This window comes from Ictalurus punctatus, chromosome 4 (assembly GCF_001660625.3).
Source record: "Ictalurus punctatus breed USDA103 chromosome 4, Coco_2.0, whole genome shotgun sequence".
NCBI classification, from domain to species: domain Eukaryota; kingdom Metazoa; phylum Chordata; class Actinopteri; order Siluriformes; family Ictaluridae; genus Ictalurus; species Ictalurus punctatus.
The window spans coordinates 26212838-26237546 of record NC_071284.1 but is presented as its reverse complement, the minus strand read 5'-3'; the positions used below and the strand labels follow the sequence as shown (position 1 = coordinate 26237546).

Genomic DNA, 24709 nt, shown 5'->3' with positions numbered 1-24709 from the left:
GTTTTCGGGTCTGTGCGTCTATCCAAGATTGTCGTTACTGTGTTGTTATCTCAAGAATGAGTGGTTGAATGTTTGTAGGATTTATATGGAATTAAACTATTGTAAGTAGCAAATGAACTGATTAGATTTTGGAATTGATCTAAACAGGGTGAAGCTAGATCAGATACCTGATAGTCCTTCTGCAATAGCTTCCTACCTCTCTGAAATATATTTTAAGGGTATTGCAGGCATACAAGTTAGTAATAAGAAGGAATAGACTTGGTGGTGGAAGCATCCCCTTAATGCCACTTAATTCACACTTAGTTCTACTTGTTAAAAATGTTGCTGCCTTTAAAACATTTTCCTGCTTCCATGGATTTACAATTGCAGTATTTAAACAACATCTATAATCATAGAAAAACGATGACTTTCCATTGTATGGATTAAAGCAGCAAAAACTAATCGATAATAATCGATTCTGAAAATCATTGTCAAGGAATCTCATTATCGATTAGTTGGTCTGCACGCGGCATGTTTACTCATTATGTCACTTCTGTTCCAAATACACTTACACTATGCACTATGTACTCTATCGTCTAATATGTGAATTTTAGAAAGGTGGTATCATCTCAAATGAAACACTAGTATTTTAAATAAACTGAAAGTTACTGGATTAATCAAAAAAATAATAGACCGATTATGAAAATAATCATTAGTTGTAACACTAGCATTGGATAGAAAGGGATTTATATATTATACATATTTTATATATATATATATATATATATATATATATATATATATATATATATATATATATATATATATATATAAAATCATATTTATGAATTATAATGATTGACTGGTATAGTTTTTTGTTTAGACTTTTTAAATAAATTGACATAATAGAATCTAAATTATAATGCCTACATATTATAAAATAATGGCATATTATCAGCATGATTAGGCTAATTGCACTGAATTGATTAGTCCAAGTTGTATAGCATAATATAATAGATAGCCTGATGTTAACTAACTTGTTAGCAACCTTGGCTACTTGTTTACACAATCTAATATTTAGCCTAAATGTTAGCTAGCTTGATAGTATCCCAATTAGTTAGGTAGACCAAGCATTTTTTTTTTTCATTATTAGTTAATGCTATTCTGGAAAACCCTCATCATTCAGTCAAAAACCTTAAAAGAACAGTGCATAACAAAAACAACATACCATTTCCAACTCAGGAGAAGTCTGAGGTAAAAGGAAATCCGTGACTCAGCTCTGTCTTCTGCTTTGTAGCTGCTTGGACATGGTTATAACCTGCCTTATGCTGTTTCAGATCAGACAGTCCATCACGGGCAATAGAAAAAGCTCTATGATAAATTGTACAGTTAACAGAATAATATTTTTCAATACGGGACAATTCCTTATTATGAGGGATGAATGGCAACCCTGCTAGCACAGGTAATTTATGCTGATAATCTGCTAACAACGCTAAAATGAAGTGTGGGATGTAGCGTACATCAAAGCCAATTTTCACACTTTTTTCCACCTTATTAAAAATGTGAAATCATTTTAAACAAAAGTCAACAGTATACTGTGGAAAAACAGTGTGCTTTAGGCTATTGGTTACTACCCTTTCTCATCCAGGGGTTTCCCTAGGTTTTCAGAGGGCTTAGGTACAGTCTGGGTTCCAGGGGGTGGTGGTTGGGGGGTTTGAAATTACTTGAAGGAAATTTGAAATTATTTTAAGTTTTTCATGTTGTTTTCAACAATTATCCTTACCATATTTGTAAAAGAAGGCTGGCACCACTCATTGTACACATCGAAAGTCTGTTCATTTCACCAAATAAAATGCTTTAATGAAAATTAAAATCACGTTTTTACGTTCACTCAGCTTAAGCCTTTCTATGGTAAGGAAAACCCTGTCATCAGCAGTAACAACGCACAAAACACACCCACAAGTTGCAACAGTCATGCTCGCTACATATCCCCAAGAGACTAACTACAACCCACATGACTGATTTATTGCTCAATAGTGTGAACACATTGTAAGGCAAATGAACTGAGAGGAAGAATGAAGAAAAAAAACCCAAAAAAACCAGCACGAACATACATTCATTTATTTCTAGGTGCCCAGGCTACTAATTTGTCCACCCCTGCTCCTCTTTTTGATCTTCCTAATTTCCTTTCCCTTTGATTGTATCTTAACACTACCTCTTTCTCTCCTTTTCCTTCGCTTTCCCACAATCACTTAATAATTGCCTTCCTTCCTTCACTACCTTTACATTCTAAATTCCTTCTTCTCCACCTCCCCCTCACAATGGATATGAATAACTTGCCCTTCATCCTTTTGTCTGTTATATTGAAGTGAACCTAAGCAGTGCTGCAGTGCCCTTGAGTCTCTTTCTCTCTCGTGCGCGCACTTTCTCTCTCGTTCACTCACCCCCGCCCCCCAAAAAAGGAACCTTGTTTTCATACCATATTTATATAATGAATTTCTCTTTTTATAACCTGCCTCAAAGCATCAGAATGAGAACACAGCCAAGCAAACCAAGAACACCAGCAGGACAGAGTGTTACAACACCAATGTTACACATGCTGTTCGCATATTCTGGGCAACCAACACACAAATACATCAGCACATCTCAACATTTCTATATGTGTGTGTGCACACACACACACACACAGTACAGTAACTATGCAATATAGATGGGTCCTGTACCATTACCACCATCTTCACCAACTATATTATTACCATCAGTGAAGATTATGACAATAAAGGTAACATTCTGAAATAACGTGAATGGAATTGAGTGCATAGTTACTGATCACTAATGGCACTTTCATTCAATTGCTATAGACTAATATTATCTTGAAGAAGTAACGAACATTAAATATCATTGGAAATACATTACATTAGAGGTTGACCACACCAGAGCAGCTGAGAGGGGTCCGCTGTCTTTATAAAGTACGAAAGCAGTCTCTAGAGGCGAAATAAAACGATCACTGACAAATTTTGTTGTGTTCTTTGAATGTTTTTTTTTATTTCTTTTGATTGTCTTTATTTGTATTTGTTATTTGGAGTGTTACTTTTTGGTTGAGTTTGGCTATATCTTATTTACTTTAATATTTATTCATAGTTAACATATATTAGTATTTATATATTATTTCATACAGTACAGTAAATTTTCATGGTAGAGTCTACTATTTAAAAAAAAAAAAAAAGTTCAGCAATATTTTACTTTGAGTGTTCTTTGATATTTTACTTTAATCAGCTGATTAATCGTTATTGGCAGGTACTCCCCAACTATAGTTAGCAGTATCAGTAAAATCCACAGAAAAAAAACCCCTAACTAACTAAATAATAATTTTAAAAATAATTTTTAAAAAATCACTAAACTGGACCTTTTCTTGTTGTTGAGGTTGGTAATTTCAAGGTTACATCTTTTTTTCCCCCTTTAATATGTATCTTCTCGTTATAATGACGCGTCTCGTTATTCATGACATTGTTAAATCTCTGGCTCTCAGCCACTCACTGAACAGAGCAGACGCAGACAGAGGTGTGAGTACAGCTGGAAAACTAGAACTTGCGCTTGCAGGACAGTACTGGCAACATTTAGAAAGTCGCTAAGGTTTGTCCAAAAAGTCACTAGATTTGTCAATAGGCATTTATTTTTGCAAAAAAAAAGTCCCTAAAGGGGTCTGAAAAGTAGTGATGGGAAGTTCGGATCATTTTACTGACTCGGATCTTTGAACCTCGTTACATGTTAAATTCCCCAAAACATCTAGTACTTACGCAAACGATCACATTTGAGATAAAAAATAAACTATATATTGCTAATGCAATCAAGGCAGAATTATGAGAAACAGAAATGATTCATTAATAGTTTAGCTGGATCTTCAGGCTATGCAGTCTGTTAGTTCACCTCTCAAGTCTTCGGGTTCAAGTCGTTCGTTCATCCCATTTCTGCCCCACAGGTTTAATGCAATCTCTACTGGGGTTATGACGTGATGAACGAACTCGAGACTTGAGACGTGAACTAATAATTTCGGTATCCTGTACAGAACCTATGGGGATGTTTCAGCGCATGTGCGGTAAAAAAATGAATGAATCACTCTGAGACAACTCACTGTTCCTGAGTCATATTAAAGATTAATTCAAAATGAACTAATTGTTCATGGAAAACTATAATATATACACAGGGTGGAATGATGGTGCAGTGGGTAGCATTGATCTGCCATAGCCCCTGGGTCTCTGCTGTGATCCTGGTTATTTGCTCGGGTTTCTGTCTTTGTCATATTTTGCATGTTCTTCCACTGTCTTGTCCTCTCCCCTTCCACTGTCCAAAATCATGCAGGCAGGCTGACTGGCTACACTAAAATTGCCTCTAGGTGTGAATGAGTGTGTGAATGTGTGTGCGCGCATGGTGCCCTGCAATGGACTGGTGTCCCATCCAGGGTATATCCTGGCCTCCTGCCTCAGGGCATTTATCATTTGTATTACTTTTACTAGCAAATTATTTTGTATGATTTTAATTATTGTACCTTTATTCTATTTTTACACACTTGCTTCCTTTCTGTCACTGCTATTAGTTATTACCTTTTTTTTTTTTTAATTTTTTTTTTTTAATTTTTAACATTTTTGATTTTACTGCTTGTACTGCAAAAATAATATCCTAGCAAGTGGAAATATTTAATATGGGCAAACATATCTAATATTTTTTTATTATGAGATTATTATAAATCAAAGCTAAGACTATTCAGCATATTTAAATGAGTTTACATATTTTAAGCTTTAAATTATTCTAGTGACAGATAATTAGACTTCTTTTTGAAAATCAATGGTTAAAATGAGAAAAATACAACAGAACAAGACTATTTTAAGCTTGAGTACAATGAGTACAATGTCTAGAAATAGGTTTAATAATTATGTATTTGGTTTACTGTAATCTTATAATAAGATGCATAAATAAGCATTATTATAAATATATGATAAGAAGAATTTCCCTATATTCATGCTATGTTCACTTGCTAAACATTTTTGCAGTGTAAAGTATATTGATGTATGAAGTTGTTGTTATTATTATCATTATTATGCTGTATGTGTGGACTGTCAATAATAATTATGTGACAATAACTACAAATTTGTGTACAGACTTTATTATCCAAGTTTGTTGCCATGTAAGCCAGCTCTGTCCTCTGCAAATGTACACTACACCTGTGACATGAAACCTATTTAAAAATATGCAGATGAATGAAACTGCAGCAGGTTGGTCAGTAAACAGTAAATAATCTGGTGTTATACCGAGAGGCTATTATTGCAGGAGATAAACATTACCTAGTCTACAGCTGGGGAAAATCACTTGAAGCATCCGTTGTGTTGAACTATTTCAATTGCTTTTGTTTGATTTGTTCATTGCAAACAGCTAAAGCAAAATAGTGTCTGTAAATTTTGACAATCAACCTGATTTGCAATGGGGGTTGAATAATTTTGATTGCAACTGTATATAACCTAAGTACAAAGCTACTTATAGCTCAGTACATTAAATTGAATAGAGCTATCAAGGGTCTATGATAACAGGGTAGACCCGCTTGGCATAAATACACACTCCCAGTGGAAAAAACAGGAGGCAGTAATGAGCAGGATGACTGTTACAGGATGATTGATCTCCCTGTGTTTGGATGAAAATCTAATTGAAACCTTCATTACACACCTCGAGCTAAGTGTGAGACAGACGCAAAGCATGCATCATCAGTTAACTGCTAAAGATGGGGAGGAAGGCGTATACGCATACTCAGGGCTCTAGTGTGACCATTTCCCTCACATTTGCTACTAAAAAGTACATTTGTGTGACTGTGAAAAAATATTTAGTCGCACCGGTGTGAGTGACCTGTTCGAAGTTGTATAATACAATTGGAATAAAAACTACAGGAAGTCCAAAATGTGCAACAGTTACTTTCACACTGCTTTTCATCACCTCAGTCAAACGCACAAGTATGTAAATACTGCAAAGAAGCTAATATGATGACAAGAGTAACACTGTACATCATCTGCTTCTCTCAACTTGCCGACCTCACAAACCTTCATCTTTTATTGATCACCCAAAATGACCTGAACCCGTGACTGTGACCTGCTCGTGTAGACACAGCTGCGTCAGGTGAAGTAAATTAATAATAATGCTAGGTGGGGTGTAATTCAATCTTCTTTATTATATAATTCCTCACCAATCATAATCAAGAGCAGCACCTGTTCAGTCTGCAAACATACACTACGTTGCCGCTCTCCTTCACTCTCTTCACCAACTCTAACAGACAGCGCATACGCTTCATTTAAGCTCACGGTCGCCAGATATCATTAGAAAAGTCAACTCCAGTTTTCATGTTTTGATTTAATCCCCCGAAAATGCAATACTATCAGCAGACATAGCAGCAACTGGGGAAACAAAAGGAACAACTGAAACAAACAAACAAAAAAAACCCCTAAAAAATATAAAGACAGAAAATGTGCTTAGTTAAAAATGAATCATTTAATATAAAAAAGACATTAAAATAAATTCATAAAATATAAATATAAGAAATTAAATAATGTTTAATTACAATGGGTTTCATTTAATATGAATTTGAATATCTTAGTAGGCTATTTCCTTAGAAGGTTATTAGCCTTCTTTTTTCCTAATATGGATAATTTTTGTGTTAGTCTACTTGTAATTAGGACTCTTTATTGTTTAAGATATTTAAAAATAAATATTTTATGCTTGTTTATTTATCAATTAACCAACCATATTTGTCATTGCTATTATTTCATTGAGAAGAAGAAAAAGAAAAAAAACAAAAAAACAAAACAAAGGAAAACAAAATTAAAAGTACCAAAAACCCATCCCCCCCCGGCTCATCATGGCTACTCAATAACTGTCGCTGGTTATATAAATATTATAAAACCCAAGAACAGGTACAAAGATTTAAGTGGGAAGTGTCTGTAACTCCATAAAGTGTACAACAAAGGGATGCCATTTATAATAATAATAATAATAAATAAATAAATAAAAATAAATAAACAATTAAATTCATCTAAGTTAGGAGCGTATACAATACCTGTCTTTGCATTAGAGTACCAGCAACTATAATATATCTACCGTTCGCATCAGCGATAACGTTAGTGGACGAAAACTGTAACCTTTTGTCAATTAAAATAGCGACCCCTCCTACTTTCAGATTAAAGTTCGAGTGGAAGACGTTTCAAATATGTAAAAACCTTAGATCTCTTGACAGGATTTCCTCTGACGTTCCAACAAATAAATCTTAAAGGCGTGCCTGTCCCAGCCGGAGTGGGACCCCCCCTCCCCCTCAACCTCCCCCCCACACCCAAAGTCTCCATAAAATAAAGGGAGACAGCAGTGTTTCCCACGAAGAGTTGTCCACAATGTGAAAACAACTCAAAGAGTAAGCCGAACTAACCAACTAAATTACCTAAACAAAAAAAAATTCCAGTAAGAGAAAAGTCCCCTACTGACTTCAAATCTGATAAATAGTCTGCACACTTTAACAAATATAACGTCCTTACCTTTTAAAGACTTGTAACAAATAATATAACACAGTGTAGCATGTAAAGTTGAGGAAACAACACTAATAAAATGAAATAAACTCTAACCCTCTAACCCAGAGCCTCAAAACAGAAAAGCACATTAATACAGAAGTAAATTTAAGACGACTGAGTCCACAAAATCTAGACGAAGTAATGCACTGACAATATCTTCAATGAGAATCCGAATTCTGTAGGGCTGGAAGGCCGAGTGCACAAAAAGAATAAAAGTGAAAAAAACTCCACTATATAGGTGATACAGTTCACCCCGATATCAAGAGTTTAACGTTGTCTCCTGCTTCGTCCGCTGAAATAAAGTCCTCTGAACACCGTTATATGTAATGCGAAGCCGAGCTGGGTGAAGTATTCCATAGCGAGCTCCCTCAATACCACGAAGTTGAAGCTGAACCTCGTTAAACGCAGCCTGGGCCCGGGCTGTCTTGGCTGTGTAATCAGGGAAAACGGAGATGGTCAAATCCCTCGTTTTAATCTGCTGGATTTCTCTCGCACGGCGTAAAATATCAACACAGTTACTGTGATAGTGGAATCTGCACACAATAGCTCGTGGTTGTTCACCAGGCTTGGGCTTCGGATGAAGGGTCCGGTGGGACCGGTCCAGCACTGGCTCCTTCTCCAGACCAAACGCTTCTTTTAACAAGGCCGCTACAGCAGCGGTTGTACAGGTGTCAGCGCCCTCTGGAACGCCAACTATCCTAACGTTATTGCGCCGTGACCTTGACTCCAAATCCTCACATTTATTCTCTAATTGAGTCACGGTCGCAGTGAGAGACTCGATAGTAGTCTTCATATGAACTATGTCATCGGTGCAATTGGAGAGAGCGTGCTCTATTTCCCCAACAGTACCTTTCAGTGTTGATATGGTAGCCTCTGTAGCAACTTTATCACCAGCCTGCTGTGTTTTCACGGCCTGCAGGTCAAACTGGATAGTAGACAGCACATCAGTGAACATCGCCCGAAACTCCTTTTTAAAAATATCGGCAATATCCTTCCTCAGTGAAGCCAGCAACTCAAGCTTGAGTGCGGCGAAGTCAGGGTCACTGTTCGGGGACGCGGATTCAGGGGGAGGAGGGGACTTGCTCACGGCGCGCACCCTAGGTTTTCGTGTTCTTTCCAGACATCTTAATGTGCCACAAGGTTCAAAGTGCAAATAAGGAAATGATGTAGAATAAGTAAAAATATATTATATGACCAAAAAGCGCTAATTAATTACAATTTTAATCGAAATCAGCAGGAGCCTCCAACTTCACGTCTTACTCCCACATTTAACTGTTTATGACAGACCTCCTGATTAAAGCTTAAACAAAAAAAGATTGGTATCGGTCGATCAACATGACAAGAAATCAGTATCGGCTGTAAAAATCCTGATCGGCGCATTTCTAATGAACGCCATTAAACTAAAGCGCTTTGCATCTGACGGGTACTCACCCAATCACATCCTATATGAGATTATTCAGATATATACACAATATACACAGAGCGGTTCGAGAACTGACTCCAGCCCAGAACCATGACAGTGGAAAATGTCTAATAGTGCAGCTTTAAATATATTTAAGAGGAGCAGACTTCAAACACTGAACATTGATGTTTATTGTACTTGTTTACAAGGTGGAACAGGTTAACCGTGGTTGTTTATTTGCATACAGCCTGTAAAATTAATAGAAAATATTAAATTTAGTTTATCAGAGGTAAATTCATTTGTCATGACTCACACTATGTTCTTAAATTCTGTCATAATTGTCAAGCTCAAGTTTTCTCATGCCTACCTGTACGTTATATTGTGGCACTTTAACGTTACCATCTCTTTAAAAAAATAAATAAAAAAAATAAAATAAACTTCAATTATTCAACCATGACTTCCTGTTTCACAGGGGTATAAACATGAGGTAACACATAGGCCAAATTCCCTTAGTCATTCATAACAATGGGTAAGACCGAGGAATATAACTGATGTGCGGCAAAAGGTTGTTGAGCTTCACAAAATGGGAAGTGGCTATAAGAAAATAGCACAAGCATTGAAAATGCCGATTTCCACCATCAGGGCAATAATTAAGAAGTTCCAGTCAACTGGAAATGTTATGAATCAACCTGGAATTGGTCATGTGTCTATATTGTCTCAATGCTACTATGAAGAGGACAGCTCAAGTGGCCAAAAAATCTCCAAGGATCACAGCTGGTGTATTGCAGAAGTTAGTTGCGTCTTGGGGTCAGAAAGTCTCCAAAACTACAATTCGAAGTCACCTTCATCACCACAAGTTGTTTGGAAGGGTTTCAAGAAAAAAAGCCTCTATTCTCATCCAAAAACAAACTCAAGCGTCTTCAGTTTGCCAGACACTACTGGACCTTAAAATGGGATCAGGTTCTATGGTCAGATGAAACCAGAATAGAGCTTTTTGGCAATAAACACCAGAGGAGGTTTTGGCGCACACAGAGAGGTAGCCATATGGAAAAGTACCTCATGCCCATGGATAAATATGGTGACGGCTCTTTAATGTTTTGGAGCTGTTTATCTGCTAGTGAACTTAGACATTTTGTTAAGATACATGGCATCATGGACTCTATCAAATATCAACAGATATTAAATGAAGACCTGACTACCTGAAAGCTTAAAATGGGCCGTGGTTGGATCTTCCAGCAAGACAATGATCCAAAAGATCCATCAACACAAAAATGGTTTACTGACCACAAAATCAAGGTCCTGCCATGGCCATCCCAGTCCCCTGACTTGAAACCCATAGAAAACCTGTGGGGTGAACTGAAGAGGAGAGTCCACCAGCGTGGAGCTCGAAATGTGAAGGATCTGGAGAGATTCTGTATGGAGGAACGGTCTCAGATCAACATCATCAGGCATTATAGGAGAAGTATCAGAGCTGTTATCTTGGCAAAGGGAGGTAGCACAAAGTATTAACTAAAAGGGTGCCAATAATTGTTGCACACCTACATTCATCAAAGATTTTTTTTTTTTTTGATAAACCTGTGTTTTGTTTGCAATTGTTTGAGATCCATGAGAGCAGAGTATTTTTGTGAAGTTTTTTAACAAAAGGTCAAAAAGGTTAAACAATAAAGACAATTTTCCACAGGCTGCTTTGCTCATATTTACCAAGGGCTAACATTAGTGGAGGGCACTGTATTATCAGGAAACAAGCTTTTCAGGAAAATAGGACAATTTGTTGTGGGTGGAGCTTAAAACCCTCTTCAAATCTGTTAACTTTCAGATCATGCTGTGGTTGCAGGTGAACAAAAACACTGAAATAAAAAAAAAAATCTTAAAAAGTGCTAATGCAATATCAAAATTCAACAGAAGAATCCAAAAATGTGAAAAAAGCTTTACCAATAATTGTAATTTCTACCTGTAGAGTCTTGCATTAATAAGTCCAACACTCATTGTTACTTATGCATGTGACGTTGCCTGTATTGGTGTGCGTTTGTGTCTCTCTCTCACTGAGTGTATGCGCATCCCTCTCGCTCTTGCTTTACTCATAATGCACAGAAGATTTCACCTGCTGTGTCACTCTGATCTGATAGGTTCATCGTTCACACACATGCACCCTACTAAAACACAAATACACAAAGGGAGGGGGGGGGCATCCCTGAATTATTCATCATAAAGAGACTAGCTTAAAGAGGCGCTCTGTTTGAGAGACTGGCCACACACTAGCACTCTGTGTACGTGTGCAAACTGTGAGGTCCAACTGCGAGAACAACACAAACAATGGGGGGGGGGGACAAGCGAAAGAGAGAGAGATCATGTGCTCAAATATTAATACATCACACTATAGCAAGAAAGTATGGTTCTTAAGAAAGAACCAATAATTGAGTGAAATCCTGTATAAAAATTATTTATTTCCAGACTGCTAATTTGATTGGTTGAGTGCCTATATTGCCTATAACCATACTGGAACGTTGCATTGTGCGTACCACTCTGCTTGTCTGTTTGCCATGTAAAACTCCATGACCTAGTTCAAAACAGTTACTAAAAGTAGTGTTAGCGACATCAACAGCATACATGGCAAATGATAATTTTCAGGAATATAACTTTTAATTTAAAATATTAAACCTCATCAGACGATGATGAAAAGGAAGAAGAGAGGACAGTTTTACTGGAAACAACTATAATGGGAATGTACAAATCAATGTGAACCAGCTAGCTAGCCATTGTGCTATAAGTGAGTGTGGCTTCTTTGGGATCTATTTCCACTAGTGACGCAAGAAAAAAAAAACATCATCATCAACAACAACAAAAAAACCCCAAAATATTTGGCCATATTGAATCTGAAATTTCACTTACTTGATATTAATTTCTTGTTTATAGAATCGTTGTACAAAAATAAATATCGCACTTGCAATTGTGCGGTTATACTGAATATTGGCACTGCTGTGATTACGTACAGCCAAAACATAGCCATGTCGTTATTCAGTATAACCCGCTTTCTTGCTCGTGCAATACTACTTAACAGTTGCTTAAAAATGACATACTTCAGTGCCTTTAAAATAGTGTTTACAAATTTTTTCTTTGTCACCCACACATACTTTATGTTCTGAATGCCATCCAACATTTACACAGGACTCCAGCAAAGGACAAACTTGTTCAAATAAGTGCAGAGATAAACAAAATCTGAAAACAAATGGACCTCAATTTCACAGCTTATACACACAATCCACACTAACATAACAAAACAGAACTTCAAGGGACTTAATTAAGACTCTCAAAATTACACAATACACCCTTTTTCTTTCTGAACACCCTCAGGGGAACTACATGAGAGCTGATGATAGAGTCATTGTATTTTGTTCTCCTGGCCTTCATAAAAGCCCATTCTGGCTGCCTTTCAGTGCTCCAGCACATTATACTCAGAACAACAGTGTAAAAACTGAGTTTTGAGCTTGCTTACTCATTTCTTTAGTGTTTAGTTCAGGGGTATTCAACTAAAAATTGTAAAGGTCCACTTAAATAAACGGTCCAGATAAGCAACTAACATGACTGAATAGTGACAACAATTACATTTAAATGCTTAAAGTTCATCCAAAATATGAACCAATATTCAGAATATCCAATATTCTGTCATAAATTACTCACCCTCATGTCGTTCCAAACCCATTAAGACTTTCGTCATCTTCGGAACACAAATGAAGACATTTTAATGAAACCTTGGAGATTTCTGTCCCTCCATTTACAATCCAAGTAACCAAAACTTTCAAGCTCCAAAAAGTTCATAATGGCATCGTAAAAGTAATCCATGTGACTTCAGTGGTTTAATACCAACTCCCGTGTCAACACAACACACATGCGTCACATGGTTCTCTCGTGAACGCGTGTCGGAGATCTATGCGAAAGTGAAGATATTTTGTGAATATTTAGATTTTTTGCATACATAAAGCATTCGTATTGCTTCATAAAATTGGGATTAAACCACTGGAGTTACATGGATTACTTTTACAATGCCTTTATGAACTTTTGAGCTCGAAAGTTTTGGTTACTTGGACTGTAAATGGAGGGACAGAAAACTCCCAGGTTTCATTAAAAATGTCTTCATTTGTGTTCTGAAGATGAATGAAAGTCTTATGAGTTTGGAGCTACATTTCTGGGAGAACTATCCCTATAACAATTAGCTTAAGTTATGAATAAGACAGTTTGAAATGGTTGTGTTGTTTCTAGTTGATACTTATTACTAGCACCACAACTTCTGACCAGATGATATAAATTTTATGCAAAGAGAATAAATGCAAACTTTTTGTTAATTCATCTTTAAGCATTGTTAGCATCCTTGACTTTTGTTTTTAAAGCCATGTCATCAATTTGCTAATCAGACCAGAGAGAGTTAAAATAAATAAATAAATAAGTAAAAATCTACAAAAGTCTGAAAAACTCCCCTTTCTGAGCTATAGCCCTGTAGGTAGACTCTGGTCTGATGAGCTGCCTCCAGCTAAATAATTAGCATAAATTACCTCCACCCTCATCAACATAATCTCCTTATGACCATCTTTCCATCATGATCACTGCTTCACACTCAGTCCAGTATAGTCACACCATCATGTGTGGTTAAGGCATTGGCTATTGTTGGTTTGGTTGCTGGTGTATTGTTCGTTGGTACAGCTGTTATTTAGGGCACTGGTAGCTCAGTGGTTAAGACATTGGACTAATCAAAAGGTTGTGAGTTCAACTCCCAGCACCCCCATGCTGGGGTCTTGAGCAAAGTCCCCAACTGTGCAGTTGCATAAATGAGATAATTGTAAGTCTGTTTAATACCATACATGCAAATCACTCCACCCTCATTACACTCACTCCATCACCACTACCTCATCAGTCATCATCAATCACTATAACTCCACCCTCATGATCATTACTATGCAACCAATGTCACTCCATAGCAGTCATATCTCACTGCGATCACTCTTTTTTGGCTGGGTACTATGCTCTAAGTGATGCTAAATTAAACCATATTTGGCAGTTCACACACACACACACACACACACACACACACACACACACACACACACACACACACACACCCCATGTGGTGACGAAATAAGCTGACCAAATTCTAGCAAACAGGCTTATGCCAATTTTAGAATTTCATATCTTGATGATTATGTATTTTCTTCATATTTATAATGGTATTAAAAAAAAACAACAGCAGGTTTAATTGTAGCAAAGTATACACAGAACCAAAGTTTAATCAGTGCTAGCAAGGTCACACTATAAACATAAAAACGACTGTTAATCAAAACAGAAAGAAAATGTTAGCTACTAAACATGCAGTTAACATATACTCAGTTATCCTAAGTAAAACTTCTGAATGGACTGCAGGGAAAATGACGATACTTCCACACAGCCTCCACGTGACAGAGTTAGAAGTTCAATGGAAATACAAACCCAGAAGTTTCATCCATCTGACCTTTTATGTTAACACCAGAGCCCTCTGCCTCTCATTAGCACCTCTGGAAAGCACTCACACTCGCACTCACAGATGAACAGGCAGCTGGTGGACATGCTAATTCTGTCTCATGCACAGCCCACGTACCAGCAGGAGCCATCAAGAACGTGTAGTAAGTGTGTGTGTGTGTATGTGTATTTTGCCTCAGGGTGCCTGAGTGGTGCAGTGAAATCATTCATACTCCAGAGAGTGAACGCACAATAGAAAAACACTCCTACCCCCACAAGCCTTTTACACACTTCCACAGGAGATCTAGCTAAAGCTTAGTCATGACGCTGAAATTATTTTTTTCAAAACATGAAAACTGCCTAAGCTGTGTCTGGTCGAGACAGAATTTTGATAATAAATTAACCTTGGCTGATTATTCAATATGATCTGCAGTTCAGAAGACCACATAGAGAAAATCATTAATTCATATATGCAAATTTGGCAGTCCTTAAGTCCATATGTGTGTCTGGAAGCCATATATGGGAACATGAATATGCCTTGGATCTCAAGTAGGAGGAATGAAGTCACCGAGTCATTTATGAATACGTATTTATTAGGAATCTCCTGATCGGACACTGAGGCCCCTTCCACACATGGATATTCTTGAAAACAGTTTGTTCACAGGGTTTTGGTTTCCCATTGTAATGTAGTTTTGCCTGGGTTAAAAATTTACCATCATGGCTTCTGGCCAGGTAGTTAGTCTGTGGTCTGTTATTTCTTATTTCATAACGTGTATGCAATTTAATTTCACTTTGTTTTATTATCAGACCCTTAAGTGGAAAAGTTGTACTGCTCTTGAATCTACCACTCTGGTGGTATAAACCATATTGGGAATGGAGATTTTGGATAACACTGAAGCGTAACATTAGGTGGTAGTTTCACCTCATCACCCAAAATTGGTTTAAATCCAAAATATTTCCAAATAGGCACTTTTACATTTCGCTTTGAAACCAAACCTTCCGCCATCGTCTTGCCAGCCAGTTCACCTCACTCTCGTCATGCAATAAATGAAATATGACTCCTGCTGATCTGTGCTGTGACTCTGACTCATTCGGCTCATGCTGAATTGAGCGGACACATTCAGTTTTTAATAGTAGTGTCTGTTCTCTAACTGAACTAAATGATTTTTATTTACTATAAAAAAGCAAAACGACAATGGGGGCGGGTGATTTAATCGGTGTGCAGCCGAACACTGTGTACACCGGTAACACTGACTATCGCAGCAAGCCTTGTCCGCTCATATGAACGCCTTGTCATTTTCCATTCCAGAAATTTTGGCCATGTTGGTTTTCCCACATTCTTTTGAAAATGGGGGGGGGGGGGGGGCTATCAGGTGGAAATCAGTCTGTATAGGATTTCATGGAGTTTTTTTTTGTGATTGTTGCAGCCAAAAATGCTTGATTTGGCTGTGTCTGTTTTGTGCTTTTTTTTTGAGGAAAACTACTTGAATTGAAATTGTAATTGCACAAAATTGCTTTGCATGGTCTTTTGCAGTGATGTTTGTTGGTAAATGAGACCTTTTCGCTGTACTCATGTTCGGTGCATGTGAATCAAAGAGGGCTTGGGCTGAATGCATGTTGTGATGACCTCACATGACACGTCTTGGCCCAAATCTTCCAAAATTGCAAGCTCCTCCGTGAATTGCTGAGTTTTTTTGATTTTACGTTAATTTCTACGATCACAAAATTGTAAAATGCTGGCGGGACCAGGCAAAGCCAAGTGCTGCTCTACAATGCTGCCCAGAGCCATGTGTATTGGTGTTCATTGATAGAATAGAAAACATGTTTATGGCCCTTCAAGGGCTCAGAAAAATGCTGATGTGGCCTTCTGAATCTTGTGTCTCAAATTTGTATATCTCTGCTCTTTTCGCTACAGCCCCATTTCGATGTTAATAATGATGATCATATTGGAATGGAATTAATATTGAAATGAATATTGGAATGGAATTAATGATGATCATAGTGACCCTTGTGTGATCAGAAAATCGTTCTATTTGAGGCAAGGTCAGTAAGCACACAGCTACATTTTTCTTTTGCAGCAGAAAGAAAAGCAGGGATTCGTAGTGTCTGCCCACACACGGTCCAAAAATACCCGCAGTTGCAGACTGGCACAGTCCCTGCCCTGCTGGGGCCATGTTTAAGCGAGTTGACATTCTCTAAAATAACTCCTCACGACGGCTCCCTAGAGTGTAGGAGGAAAAAAGAGGATACGAGAGAATCAGGAGACTGTATGAGGGAGAGGCGAGGAAGAATGATGCGCAGTTTTGACACAAACAACATCCCAGTGACATGGTGGTAATGCCACCATATCTCTGACAATTAGCAATCCCAACACAACAATATGCTGTTACTGACACACCAATTCCAAAATAAGCAAGAATCATGCAAAGCTGACTACAGCAATTAGTCACTCACTTAAGCAACTCACTACAGATTTGACTCAGGCCCCTTTCACATTCGCTGTGGTCTGGGACGAATGTGTCTGTAACCTCATTCAAGTTTTAGTGAGGTCCACACGCAGAAATGTGACCCACTTCATCATGAATAAATCACAATGCAGGATGTGCTGCTGTACTTCCATTTTTCCAAAATCTATGCTATCTCTCTCTTTCTCTATGCACGTCTTCCTTTTCTCTTGTTCTCTTCACTGATTACTGAAAAGCATGCATTAAAAATGCTTAGCTAACACAGGGTACAACAGCTAACGTTACTGCCATCTGCTAACATTACTGCAACTAGCAAGCTAGCGACATTATGAGACAATTGGACTTCACAAACCACTAACTGCCCTCGTAAACACGCATATAATCAAGACGTTAAAGTGTGGAAACATAATGTCTAATGAGAGCTAATTATAATGGCTATGGGCAAACCTAAAGTGTCCTATTCAGCTTCTCTGAGGTCAGATGAGAACTGCTGATTGGGTTTTGGGTATCCAAAGTTTCCACACACATTCTGCCACCAGATATTAAATGTAGGGGTCCAAGTACAAAAGTCTACTCATGTTCCATCTGTGGAATACAATGATCCATGCCCAATATTTGGCAAATGTAAAAAAAAAAAAAAAAAAAAAAAATTAAAAAAAATAGTGATGAAATAAATCTATACTTAGGGAGTCAGTCGAATTTATTTTACATTTCATAAGATGCGCCTGGCTACAAAAGGGTTGAGAACCACTGATATATAATATGTTGGTTTGTTGTGTTCTGTTGGAATATTGATTACTATAGTTTAGCAGGTTATGCTGTAGTTGGGTGTTTTAAAATCTTGATCCCAGTGCCCCTTTCTTTAATTTTGATCAACTGGCCCTATAGATTATCTGTGTCAGAGAATGGTTCTACTCATTCTCAGAGATATTCTTTACTTGTGACAATATTTGTAATGATACAAGACTTGTTGAACGAACTAGTCAACTTAGGATTTTTTTTTAAATACTGGCTCATTAAGAAAAGCATTATGATGTTACTTTTTAATATCAGAAGACATTCAGATGATGGTCTTTAAAATGTATAGGGATTTGGAAAGGAAGTTTGTAAGTATTGCCAGTATAAATTTAGCCATCAGATGTGGATGTGAATAGCATTTGCAATAGATGAGAAAGCATGCAGCCAGGCATGAAAGGCTATGCATCTTGGCTTTCCACTTATGATCATAATGAGATGGATGTTAATACCAAGTGTGAACTGGGTACAAAAATTCACTAATGCAGTGTCCCAATTGTACCTTTTTGGACTCTATATGGTTACTGGTTTTACAGTCATTTAATTACATAATTATATATTATGTAAACACACAGAACGTAAATACTACTTATATGAACTGCAAATTTACCATATACATTTACCTTGTTCTACTATGGTATAGAAACTAAAATGTCACAAATATAATGTGTTTTCATTCATAGTGTGTGGGTTGGGATGACAATATTTTCCTCAGCATGAATTATACACTGTCATATTTTTGTGCAGCTGTTACTTTAAATATTTCTCAAAATGTGGTAATCTTTAATATGTAGTCCACTTGGAACTTTGGATAAAAGTCGCTTTGGATAAAAACATCTGCTAAGTGAATAAATAAAAAATAAATAAATAAATAAATAAAAAAAGGAGTTACAGACTTCATGCACATCCATCCTGATGAATCCGCCTACCCTATTATAAAATAAAAAGATTTCAATAATCACTGTCATCATCGATTTCAGTGTAGCTCAATGTTCTGAAAGTCAAATTCCATTATCGTGACATTCCGTATCACTGATGAAAAGCTACGGGGGATTTCTAGTAGACACAAGTCAGAATCACCCAGCATCCTCTGCTCCTGGCAATCTGGGGAAACCAACGCACCCTGGGGGCATATGTGTGTGTGTGTGTGTGTGTGTGTGTGTGTGTGTGTGTGTGTCTTTATATGATTAAAAAACAATGTTGAATTTACCTCACAAAACACATGCCAACAGCTGGATAGGCTTTGCTAAATTGCCCCTAGGTGTGAACAAATGTGTGAATGTGTGTGTGTACATGTGGTGCTCTGCAATGGGCTGGTGCATTCCTGCCACAAGCCCAGTGTTCCTTTGATAGACTCAGGATCCTCCGTGACCCTGACCAGGATGAAGTGGTTACTGAAGATGAATGAAAAAATGAATGAATAAATGAATGAATAAGCATCACTATTGACTTTGTATACACACAATTATCGGACTGTTCACTGAAATGGGAAGCTGTAAATCCTAAACCACTTACTCAATCTGAAATCTTACAATACTAATCTATTATCTATATTTATTTATTTAGCAGACACTTTTTTCCAAAGAACTTACAAATGTCGACATACAAGCAAAGCGATACATCAAGCAGAAAACAATATGAATAGTGTTACCATACAATAGCTTTAATTGAAGGCTGGAGGAGCAAAGAGTAGAGGTGTAAAAGCAGCTGTTTTATTTATTGTTTTTAATCTAAAAGTGGGCCAACTATGAAAAGCATACAGAGGGGTCACCTGCAGTGTTGAATTCACACCTACACAAGTTTAATCAGTACCTTCAGGATTTTGCGATTGTAGAAATTAACGCAAAAACAAGCAAATTCCACAGTATTCAGAGGAGCTTCCAATTTTTCAGAAGATTCAGGCCAAGATGTGTCATGTGACGTCATAATGCGCATTCAGCCAAAGCCCTTTTAGATGGGTGTTTGTCGATCATAAATACAGCAAAAAAGGTCTCATTCACCAACAAACATCATGATGAAAGGCTCAGTTTTCGTGCAATTGCAATTTCACCATTTCAAGTAGTTTTCCACAAAAACTCTGAAAGTTGCATCGCAAATTTTGAAAACCCCACAGAAAAATCAAGCCACAGTCCTGAGTCCACAGTCCTGTGCTATTTCCCTGTCCATATTCAGCACATTTATGCTCACAATCTATAACACTGGAATGCCAATATTTCCTAATTACATTATAGACTGTGTAATATCAGTTTTTTCCCCAATGTAGTTGTGACCTTGAAGTAAAAGAACGCTTTATAGCTATATTTCACAGAAGATTTTACATAGACTAGGGCTGGGTGATATTATGACATGATATCGATATCACTGGTACATCTCTGACTGACTGTAGAATCACCATTCTCGCTCTGATTTTACACTACTTGCATATCATCTGTATTTCTGTAAGTGCCACTGTCAGGAAAAACAACATCAGTGCTCTTCCTTTTTAATATTTTTAATATAACAGCAACATTCAATTAGTTATAAGTGGGTGAAGTTATAAGTGGGTGAATTTTTGGCTATGCTTTTTTGTGTGTTTGTTTTGAGAGAGATATTAACTGTTTATTAATGGTAATGGTATTAGCCTAGTTCAAGAGCTGTCTGGCTTGTTAACTTTTACCTTGTTAGATATCTTGTTACATTTGCACTTAGCCTGACAATTAAATTAGGGTAGGTTGTACTAGTTACTGAACATATTTTGTTTGTTGTATGCATTTCCACTACCACAATCAAGTGTACATCGTCCATGGCTGTGTCACAAGATATGATGGGTTGCTTGTTTGGGTCTTGTTCAGGACCTCAGCATCCAGGATCATCCAGCAAAGGGCTGAATGAGCATCCTTTTCATACAGTGATAATGCTGATATGGAAGGATTGCACATGTAATTCCAAAACAGTTCACCCAAGAACGTGACATCAGATGGTTTAACAGTGAACAGGTAGCATGGGTATTTATTGTTTTCCCAAAATGACTAACACTACTTTACATGTTGCTATGCAACTACAGCTTGCACAATCATGACATATTTGTAAATTATGATTTTAAATAAAGTTCACAGAAAAATGAAAGTGTACTTTTCGGTGGATATCTATGCAGTTAATGCTTCACTTACACATGCAAGTGGAAAAAAACACAACGTGAGACGTGGCAAAAATGTCACCAGCTTTAAACATAATATGAAGTAAAACAGGCCCAAATATGATTAACACCAGAACCTATAGTGTTAACACACCTTTTACGTTAAGCAGAACTTGATTGATTATAATAGCATCACTACAGCAAGACTACAGCCCTGTTCACACCGGGACAATTTTTGCAGCACGAAAAACAGTCCGTTTAATGCCTCAATGGCTGTCAATGGGAGTGTTCACACCCAGGCATTAAATGTGTGGTGCCAAAGCGTCAATTTTTTTTTTAACATTGAGGGATTCTGTTTTTTTTTTTGATGCACCGTGTCAAAACCTGGATAACCAATGAGATTCACGCTTTTATTCACCTGCCTGGAGCTGCTGAAGTTACATAAAAGTTCGACTTGATGGCACTCAAGTACAAAACTGACTTACCGATAAAGAAGAACCCGAAAAAGAAGACAAAGAAGATACCAGCACCCACCATTTTAGTTAGAGTCCATAAGTGACATACCCAAAATAAAATGCTCACACACAAACAAGGTATCCTCTGAAAACACCAGATTCAAAATTACATACTAGATACTATACAAGTGTATTTATTATGTTGTGGCTATTTTTGATGTCACTGAAATGCAAGCACTAAATAGCATGGTTTGTTTCTTTGTCTCTTCCCTGGAAATGATAATCTGATTGATAATCCACTGTATTTATTTTGCACCTTGCATATATATGCATATATGTGTTCTTGACCTCTTATTCAAATAGCTAAGTGTTCCATTATCGAGTCACTGTATTATCATATTGACCACAAAAAAAGACCATTCATAGTCAACACTTCATCAGTTTGCAGGAACAGTAACTTTTTTGGGCACAACAATAGTTGCCTTATACCCACCCCATCCCCAAACAAAATTAGATTAAAATAAATATATAATCTGGGTCATCCCATAAGTATGTGAATGCTATTGCTGTGACTTTGATATAATTCAATTCATTACTTATTTAAAAAGAGTTTATTGCTTAAAATAAGAACTTTAAGGATTTAGCTTTAATAAGTATTTGTTGAAGTGGCCAAGTCACCAAATACCTTACATTTCACAAAAGCGCATATGTGCTTTAGTGATTTTGCAAAGTGTATGAACAGCTTGAAGACGTAGATAAGGGGTGTCAGAAACAGAAAGTTGTGCGGCGCCGCCTTGTGTATCGGGGTATTTCTGCTTTTCAATAAGCACCATCCACTGCCAGGGAGTGAATTTGCACTTCATTCAGCGCATCGCCACATTTAACGCCTGGGTGTGAACGGACCGTTTAACGCTCTGCGAAAAACGTCCTGGTGTGAGCGGGCCTTACAACTAAGACTACTGATAAGGCAGCAATACATCATGACATTTGAAGAAACCTAGTATGCATTATGATATATAGGTTTCTTAAATGGCAAGCAAAATGCAGAAAGCATAATCTAAAAGAATTTATTTTCCCCAAAAACAAATGAGGTGAAATGAAACAACTGGGACAAAAGTTAAATTCCACATATCAACTACTTAAAAAAAAAAAAAAGGACTGGGTTGTTAATCTTAAAGTGTGTGTGATGTAATTTTTCACAAAATCAATATCAAATCACCCATCCCTAATAGATGTAACTAAGTCAGGATGGGAACAAATAAACCACTGTGTAAGAATGTGTTCAACATTCAAATATGGATGGTATGTTTTAAATGCACTGTAATTTAATATTAGGATTTTACAAAAATGAACAAAAGATGCTGAGCTTTTATGTATGGCTCAATATAAAAAGATCTCTGATTTTTGCTTTCACTCACTAACCCCCAAAATCTGCACCATGTGCCATAACCAACACACAATGATTTTTCACAATGCGCGCGCGCACACAGAGAGAGAGAGAGAGAGAGAGAGAGAGAGAGTCCCAGCACCATTTTGAATCCCTCTGCCTTCCTCTGTTCTCTGCTCTGTGGAGAAATGCATGACAGGCAGATGGAGACAAGTGGCCATGCTCTTTCTCTCCCTCTGTCTCTATCTTCCTGGCTCCTTTCTTAATACATCTTTCACTACTTATCTCTCTCTCTCTCTCTCTCTCTCTCTCATATATATATATATATATATATATATATATATATATATATATAAACCTCAACAAATAAACAAAACATATTAAACCACTTGTGAAGAAATGGCTTGATGGTTGTTTATAGGCTTCCTGCAAGTTGTCTTCCAAACACTGAAGCTTTTCAACAACACACACACCAGGCCATTTCTGACTTGGAACAGTTACTACATTCTGTTGACATTAAAGAGAATTTTAAAATTATTAACATGCATGATTAGACTTACCGATATGATAATTATAGAGGCAGATTTGCGTGTATAAGTCCGTTATGAACGTGTTCTTTCCCTCTGGCCTTTTCTCCTTCGGCTTGTTTTTTCCCACTTTGCTCCAGCGATTTGGGGGCTTTTTTCTTGCAGGCGGTATGGAAACGCAGAAGCATTCACACACACATACACACACTCATGGTGTGAGAGAGAGAGAGAGAGAGAGAGAGAGAGAGAGAGAGTGGGGGATGGGGGGATGCCGAAAGAGAGAAAGAACAAAAGGGAGGGGGGCACAGAGGAGCACGCAGTAGCAAAGCACACAAGCGGAGGACCTTGGTTAAATCCAAAATGGCCCCTTTTGGAAACATAGTGCACTACACAATGTGCAGAAGCCATTATTGCATTTTACATGTAGTGCACCTATATGGGGAAAAAGGACACATTTGGGGATTCGAATGTGCTGTAGTCCAAATCAAGTTGGACTACAAATCCCAACATGATTTCGGAGCAGCAGAACGACAACCTGGTGATGTTTTGTAGTTCGTTGCGTCATCAACATGCGCCTACATTTTTGTTGGCGGATTTAACGGTCTGGACCTGGATACTGGGCTAGTACGTTTTTGAACATTAACCACAGATTATCATGTCACACAACGAATGTACATTACACTGCACATATTTTCACATTACGCCACCGTGATTTAAATAAACTGTCCCAAAAGTCACACAAACAAGTGACCGTAAACAGAGATGCTTTTCTTGCCGCTAGCATGTTTCTAATGACAAATGCAAAGCGACTGGCCTCGTGACGAACTAACAGTTTATAACGCACAAGCTATAGCAGTTTGCTGTTTGACCAAAGGAGGTATAACGGCGCCATCTTGTGTTAAATTTTTAGTTCTGTTGGAAGTTTTAGGCCCTCGTTAATGTGGATACTAAAGTGCTGTTAGGACGGGATAAGATTTCTGGGCGTAAACTATGTGGCCAAAGGTTTTTGAACACCTGCCCATTACACCTATATGCGCTTTTTTTAAACACCCCATTCCAGATCTAGTCCCACCTTTGCTGTTGTTATAATAACCTCCACTCTTCCTGGAAGGCTTTCTGCTAAACTTTGGATGTGCACTGACAATCATGATCAGATTCTCCTCCATCTTCCTTAATGCAGATGTGAATGACAGAAACCTCACTAATAAAGCATGTACATGTCAGAATATGTTCTGTCAAAAGTTAAACCCTGGTTCAATTTTTAATTAACTAATTGATTAATTAATTAATTAATTAAACAGTGTAATTTTTATGCATCTATGTGTGTTGGGTCCTTAACATCATTCTCATTGAAATCAAACGTAGCAGTTTTTTTTTATGGATACCAAAAATGTCCTTGTTAACATAATTGCCAAGCCTTTCTTTCAGTGAACTTTGTATTAGAAGATAAAAAACAGAACTGTTTGTTTAGTTGTGGCCCTCCAGAACTTGAGTATCTGTGTAAG

General features: G+C 37.3%; 1 protein-coding gene across 5 annotated transcripts in view; it reads right to left on the bottom strand.

Annotated features, from left to right (window-relative positions):
- fam168a (family with sequence similarity 168 member A) overlaps positions 1-23605 on the bottom strand; it is a 59371-nt gene extending 35766 nt beyond the window's left edge. Inside the window, exon 1 of one of the 5 annotated variants that reach the window (XM_047153233.2) lies at positions 23238-23605. The gene's annotated coding sequence lies outside the window, so the exon portion shown is untranslated. The remainder of the gene's footprint in view (positions 1-23237) is intronic. The other 4 variants (XM_047153232.2, XM_017466268.3, XM_017466267.3 and 1 more) reach the window with 4 other exon arrangements.
- Between the last annotated feature and the right edge of the window lie 1104 nt (positions 23606-24709).